Here is a 7,800-nt window from a genome sequence, read left to right as displayed (position 1 = left end):
CTGAGCAAAAAGTCAGTTTTTAGATGTTTTCCATAAGACTTTTGATTATAGTTATTAATCCCATGCCAGAAATCTCAGTTCTTTGAGTTTTAAGTCTGTAACTCGTGTTGCTGACGGCTTGTTTTAATTTCTTTCTCGAATCCTGCAATAATGTTGTATTAGACAAATAGACAAAAAGGGAATGATTGAATTCCAGGCAAAAACCGATTGAAAGAGCCACAGATGCAAATCAAAGACCAACTAACACGCAAACAAATTTCTTCCTTTTCTGGAAATGATAATGTGTGGGAGAGTAAAAAGAAAGCGATCACTACTCACTGAACATCTAATAGGTACCAGGCACTCTTCATGGGTTACTTGTTTTTATTTGTTAAGGATCCCGTTGGGTACAAGTAACAGAATATGTGACGATAGTGGGTGTCTTCATCAGCTATTGCTGGGTAATGAATAATTCACCAATCTCAGTACCATCTGATTGCAAACATGTTTTTCTTGCTCATACGTTTGTGGATTGACTGGAGTTGACTGTTCAAGGGTGGACTTAGCACCAGGGCTTGAGTTTGGTTAAGTCCCGCTGCCCTTGTCTTTTCTGAGACCATCAGTTTCCTTTTTAAAAAAATTTTTACTGATTGATTTTAGAGAAGGGAGAAGGGGAGAGAGAGTGGGGAATGGAAGAGAGAGAGAAACATCAATTTGTTGTCACACTATGTTTGTATTCATTGGTTGTTTCTTGTACGTATCCTGACTGGAGATTGAACCTGCAACCTTGGTGTATTGGGACAAGGCTCCAACTGAGTGAGTCACCCACCCAGGGCTGAGACCAACCAGCAGGTTTCTTGAGGCACATTCTTCTCATGGCGATGGAAGAGGCACAGAGGGCAAGCCCGGCTGCACGAGCATGTTTATTTTAAGGCTCCACTCATATTTCATCAGCCAGTATTTCATTAGCCAATGCAAGTCCTATGACCAAGACCAAAGTCAAGGTCTTTGAGGAAAGACACTCTACCCTTCCCTTGAGGCCAAGAATGTAGATGGATGATTCTACCGCACAGCAGGAAAAAATTGGGACCAATCTTCCAACATACCTCTATGACTTAGCCAAACAAGGGTTCATTTGCTCTATACCAGGAAGTCTGGAAGTAGGCAGCCCATGGGAGGTGAAGCTGTTCAACGACAATGCCATCCCAGTATTTTCTCCCTCCTCCTCACCTTCAGCATGTTGGATTCTGCCTTCACTCACACATTTCCGTAATTGCAACAGGGCTGCTCCCCCGGCAGCCCTATCTGCATTGCTGGAACAAACGGGAAGCAGTAAGGGGCGAGGCCTGACTCCACCGGCCAAAGCTTTCCCAGAAATCTCAGCTTATTAGTCACTGACAGAAACCGTGTCACTTGGCCGTCGTGGACATGAGTGTGCTTACAAAGCCTCATTGCTACCCCGCACAAAACTGAGATCCTTTTAGGAAAGGGTAACGGACACTGGGTAGGGTGCTTGCAGTGTCTGTGATGCTGTTGAAGTGCCCCTGAAATGTTCTGAGCTAAGCATTATTCCCATTCCCAAGGTGAGGAAACCCTGGCTCTGAGAAATTAAACTAACTCGTTCAAAGTGCCTCAGTCAGGCTGTGAGGATGCAGCAAGATTGGGATTTGAGCATCATCACCATCGCGTTCATCTCCCAACAACCCATGTTCTCCCGCTGGGCGGGGACGCAGAACCCCCGGGGTCTCATCTTTCCTTCCTCTGTCACTAATGCAAATGCGTGGTCATGTCAGCCGGTACGAGCGAGTTTCAATCTCCCCATCTTTCCAGTGTTGGGGTAGAGTAACTTTATGAGTTTTTTTTCAAGCTTGAGTTTTCTATGACTTCATGAGGTACTTCTGATGTAAATTTTGAAAGTATGGATGCTCCATCCCTGCAGTTTTATTATACATTAGAGGTGGAAGAGTAAGCTGGTCCATCGTGGTGTGTGAATCCCAAATTTCAAGTCTGAACAGGGATGGAGCATCTCCTCCAGCTCTCGTCAGTGACTTGGTAATCTACGGAAGACCAGGACCATAGAAAAACTGGTGTTTACGTCCGCATAGCCACCATACTTTCTCCCAGAGCACATAAACGTAGTGAATTATTTCTGTCTAGTTTTAAAAATAAATACAAAGAAACCCTAATTTTCTTTTTAGGTAAGCCAAAAAGAAACTTACCCATGGTTCCAAGTGCTCAAAGGCAATTAATGCTTCTAAATATTTTCTACACATATATGAACAAATAGATATAATATGTATAATATATATTAGCATATTCAAATGGAATAGCCATATTTTAAATCTGCTTTGTTTTCTATGTATATTTTATTATAAGGGTTTTTTCATGACAACAAATATGCATTATATCATCACCTGTAATGCCTGCTAACATTTCTTTAATTTATACAAATACACTGCAATTTGTTTAATTGTTGTTGTTACTTCCAACTTTCTAGTGTTAAAGCAGTAATTTTCCAAAATGTGGTATGTGTCATTGGAGTCATGCAATGTGATTTTGGATAATACATTGATAAATGTTAAACTTTTAAATAGTATATATAATATACTATTAAGCATATTAAATATACTATTAATATATTATGTATATATTTGTATACATATGTACAAATAAATTATATAGCTACTTATATAGTTATTGAAAATAATGTAGCTAGCCTTTTTCATAGCCATATAGTGTTTGATTTAAGAAGAAAGTGTATTTGCCCTGGCTGCATAGCTCAGTTGGTTAGAGCGTTGTCCTGATATGCTAAGGTTGCAGGTTCTGTCCCTGGTCCGGGCACATGCAGGAATCCTATCTCTCTCTCTCTCACAACAGAGAGTAAAATGTATCTATCAAACAACTTCAGTTAGCCGAAGGACTAAGATAATAATATGGTGGCAGGGGGCTGTCACAGATCGCAAACTTAGTGCTTGAATGAGAGAAGTTCGGGAAGTACTTCCAGCATTCTGCCGGTGGACGCCGCTGAGTACGCCTCATTACAGCCTCCCTCCCGCAGCGGTCACATGGACGTGCTTCTCCCTGAGAGCCCAAACAGCTGCGGAAGCTCTTTATCAGAGGTCTGGGCTTTGAAGCACTGGATGAAAGTCTGGGAGCCATGGTGAGCAGTGGGGACGCTCACAGACTGTGTGGTGCTGAGAGATCCAAACACCAAGGGCTCCGGAGGCTTTGGGTTTGTCGCCTGTGTCACTGTGGAGGAGGTGGCTGCAGCCACGAATGTGAGGTCACACGAGGTGGGTGGAAGGGTGTGCAGCCAAAGAGGGCTGTCTCAAGAGGAGATGCTCAAAGAAAGCCCTGGTGCCCACTTCACTGTGGAAAGGACTTTTGGTGGTGGTATTAAAGCAGACACTGAAGAATGTCACCTAAGGGGTTATTTTGAACAGTGGGGGGAGACTGAAGCGATTGAAATCATGACTGACCCAGGCAGTGGCAAAAGAGAGGCTTTGCTTTTGTAACCTTCGATGACCACGACTCTGCAGACCAGACTGTCATTCAGAAATACCGTACTGTGAATGGCCACCACTGCGAAGTAAGGAAAGCCCCATCTGAGCAAGAGACAGCTAGTGCCTTATCCAGCCAAATAGATGGAAGTGGTTCTGGAAACTTTGGAGGTGGTTGTGGAGGTGGTTTTGGTGGGATTGACAGCTTTGGTTGTGGAGGAGACTCCAGTGGTCTGGGTGGCTTTGGTGGCAGCCTTGATGGCGGTGGATACGGTGGCGGTGGGGATGGCTATCATGGGTTTGGTAATGATGGAAGCAGTTTGGGAGGTGGTGGAAGCTGCAATGATTTTGGCAGTTACAACAACCAATCTTTACCTTTTAGAGCCAGAAGCTCTGGCCCCTCCAGAGCAGGCCCATCTCTGGGGGTGGAGGCCAATACTTTGCAAAACCACGAAACCCAGGTGGCTCTGGTGGTTCCAGCAGCAGCAGCAGCAGCAGCTATGGCAGTGGCTTTAATTACTTGCAGAAACAAAGCTTAGCAGGAGAGGAAGGCCAGAGAAGAGACAGGAAAGCTACAGGTTACAACAGATTTGGGACTCAGCCAAGCACAGTGGTGTCAGGGCCTAGCTGCTACAAGGAACACTCGTGCGAGTGGGCAAAAAACTCGAGGACTGTGTTTGTGACTAATTGTGTAACAGGTTATCTTAGTTTCCACTCTGTGGGAAGTGTAAAGCTTTCCAACAAACGGTTTTCATGAAGGTTTTTTTTTTTTTTTTTGCCCTCATGCTGTTGGTTGCTAAATGTAATAGGCTGATCATGACACTGAATAAATGTGTCTTAAAAGAAAGAAAACACTTCTATAAAAAATGCTATAATAAATATTCTTGGGCACGTACATTTATGTACTTGTCTGCTGTTTTCCTTGGGATGAATTCTTATAATTGCTTGAGAGGTAGGCACATTTCTAAGGTTTTAAATATCATCTGCCAAATTGCTCTGCATAAAGGATGCCCCAGTTTATTCTCCCACATTCTGTCCGATTATGAGCTTCATGAAGACAGAGACTTGGCTTTGTTTATTTCTGTCCACCCAGAAACATTTATAACAGTACTTAGGAAATAGTAGGTTGTCAATAAAAAATGCTGGATGGATTTGTCAAGAGCTTTGAAGTGTCGGAGATCTTCTTTCTCCTTGGAGGTGAGCACATTGGCCGGCCACACTCTGTGGGCACTAGTGCATGGAACAAGACTCCTGGATCAGAGGCACAGGACTTTGTTATTGAAATAGCATTCTTACCCCTTCCAAAGCCCCATTCCCAAAGGGCGGCGCAACAGGGCTGGGGGTACCTGCATGGTCAATGGGGTGCGTTATAGAGAAGGAAGCCCGAGCTTAGCAACCTCAAATCTTGCATAATGGGCAACAAGCCTACCTGGCTTTTGCCCAGAAGGAGACATTACCTTCTACATCAGACAGTAAACAAATTTACTCTTTGCAACAGAGGGTCTCTCTCTCTTTCTCTCTCTCTCTCTCTTCCTTCCAAGGCTGTTTGCTATTCATTCTTAAAAAGACACTCTGCAAAAGCTCTGTTCATAAAACATGCAGAAATGCAAAAGACCCGTGGAGAATTGCCTTCCAAAAATGTCCATTCATCCCTTATTTTTACACTGTCTTGGTTTTTGGAAAATTCTCCTATGAGCCCTGGCCAGGTAGCTAAGTTAGGTTGGAGCATCGTCCTGATAACACCAAGGCTGCAGATTTGATCTCCGGTCAGGGCACATATAAGAGGCAACCAATGAAGACATAAGTAAATGGAACAACAAATCCATGTTTCTCTCTCTCTTCCTCTAAAAAAATCAGTAAATGAAGAAAAACTCTCCCAGGAGTATACCACTCCACTGGCCACTTCAACTAACCTGACCAACCGAGGGTAGAACGAGAGCCAGTCCAATCCGTGCTTTGTCTCAGGCAGCGTGTAGTGAAGGCTGCTGTCAGCAGGACTCCAAGCACCAACACTGGCCTTGGCAAGCCCCCGCCCACAGTCATGAGCTCAGCCAGCTGAACAAATCCCATAAACCACCCGGGTCCGCCTTAGGAAGCCAGGTGGCTCTCTCCTTAAATGTTTGTAGTGACCTTTCCTTTTGGCCAAGGCATCAGTCCAGGTACAACAGGGTGGACGAGCAGGTGCAGATTCCCCAGGGCCTGCAGAATAGAAGCCCAGGGCAATGACCTCAGCCCTAACAACCCCGGTCGGTGAGTTGAGGCTGACCCGATCGTCTCCCAGGGACGAAGTGGTGTCATTGACCATGCTAGCTAAAGTCAGGGCCAAGTTTCATGCCACCTATTCCAACTGGGTGAATCCTGTCATAGGGATAACTGTCCACAGGATGTGAAAAGTTAAGTTGGGTATCACTCTAGGAACACTAGGGTAGCCTCTTTAGGACAGACCTCTGCCATCATCTGAAAGCTGTAGGATCTATCTGTGAGTTTTTTTTAAGCACTTGAAGAGTTTTCATGACAACCCAAGTCCTGGTGCTTTTAGAGAGAGTTAAGCTCGTACCTGGCTTGCACACAGGAAGTACAGTCCAGGGGTGCACACAGTGGAAAGTTTCTGCTGGAAAGAGAGTGTTGCTTACAGTTATTGTGGCCTCATGTTCTCCTGGCCAGTGGGCCAACCCAGAGGCACCAGTACAGTTTGAATAATTGAGAAACCGCCTGAGGGTGGTCAGTCCCACCTGCCCCGTTTGTCTCTGCCACTAGCTGGGGCATTTGCCCCACAGAACAACTAAGCGGTGTCTGTGGGAACGGAGATGGACACGAGGCTGACAGGTGTTTTGTGGGGGGGATGAAGGCGCTAGAGCCAGCCCCTGCTGTTCTCAACAGACTTCTTAGTAAAGTTAAAGAGACAGAGATCAAATTATGATCAGAACCATCTAGGGCGGAGGGAGGGGCCTCAGAACCAGTAGGCAGATGTAAGGCATTTGCGGCAGCTTGGGCACCAGGGCATTTTCCTTTGCAAGGAAAGGTCTAGAGGGGGCTCTGAAAGACGAGGGTGGTCCGTGCCCTTTCCTTCTCCCTGCTGCCCAGAGTCCGGGGCACTTCTCCCTGGGTGCCTCGGGGGCTGCTCCCCCCACTGCCACAAAACGTGTGTCCCTTCCAGTAGCTATAATCTTGCCATTTCTAGTCATCCCCTGCTCACGCCTCACCCTCTTGTCTGCAAGGCTGGTGCAAGGACAGGGCCCTGTAACAAAACGTAGAGAGAACCACCATCCTCCCACTTCAGGGGGGCTCACTGAGCAGAGAACTCAATGAGGTGTTGGTTACCCTGTTGATCAGGACCATGTTAACCAATCAGAGAGTTCAGGAGGCTGAAGCAGAATTAGGTTTGAATTCCTAGGTTTCTACCCTGTGGTGATTAGTTATACGTGTCGACCTGCCTGGGCCACAGGGCACCCAGACATTTGGTCAAACATTATTTTTGGGGGGTGTGCGAGGGTGTTTCTGAGTGAGATTAACATCGGAACCAGCAGACTGAGTAAAGCAGATTACTCCTGAATGTGGGCGGGCCTCAGGAATCCTTTCCCTCTCCCTGACTGGCCTCAAGCTGGGACACCAGTCTTCTCCTGATGGAGACTGGAAGTTAGACCATCGGCTCTCTAGGTCTCCAGCTTGCCAATCGCACATACTGGGCTTCTGAGCCTCCGTAGCCACACGTAGGTAATCACTGTCTCCTCCTGTTTCTGTCGCTCTGGAGAACCCAGACTAATGAGATAGCTTGGCTTCCTGTTAGCACACAAATGGTCGAGATGGAATTCTGAATTTCCAAAATAGGGGACCCCCTACCTCTTTCATGCTGGAAGTGACAGAGAGGAGGTGGTCCCTTTCTGGGGACAGCTGCGTCCATTCAGTGGCCAGGCGATCTGACTGATGTGGTTGGACCAGGAGGAGGCTAGCTAGACAGGGAGAGTCAGAAACCTTTCCGAGTTGGCTTTTGAGGACGGAAGAGAACTAGATGTTTGTGGACCTTAGGGAATGTTATGGGCTGATTTGCGTCTCCGCAGAATTCGGACATTGACATCTGAGCCCCTAGCGCCAGTAACTGGAGTCAGGCATTTAAAGAGGTGAAATCATTAGGGTGGGCCCAAATTCAATGTATATATAGTATACAGTCATATAATACTTAACATTTATATCATCTATAAATTATGTATTTATGTAGCATATAAATTATAGACTGTTATATTTATATAAATACGAACTACTCCTGTGCCCCCAATAGCCACAAAGTTTCCAGAGGAGCAGCCAGTGTTGGCCCTGTCACTGG

General features: G+C 45.9%; 1 pseudogene; it reads left to right on the top strand.

Moving 5' to 3' along the window:
- The first annotated feature begins 1,628 nt into the window (after nt 1–1,628).
- On the top strand, nt 1,629–7,558 carry LOC119002055 (heterogeneous nuclear ribonucleoprotein A1-like; annotated as a pseudogene).
- The last annotated feature ends 242 nt before the right edge of the window (nt 7,559–7,800 follow it).

The sequence above is a fragment of the Sturnira hondurensis genome, unplaced genomic scaffold (assembly GCF_014824575.4).
Source record: "Sturnira hondurensis isolate 20B ecotype Veracruz unplaced genomic scaffold, ASM1482457v3 Scaffold0017394, whole genome shotgun sequence".
NCBI lineage: Eukaryota > Metazoa > Chordata > Mammalia > Chiroptera > Phyllostomidae > Sturnira > Sturnira hondurensis.
This window is presented reverse-complemented; position numbering and strand designations above follow the sequence as displayed.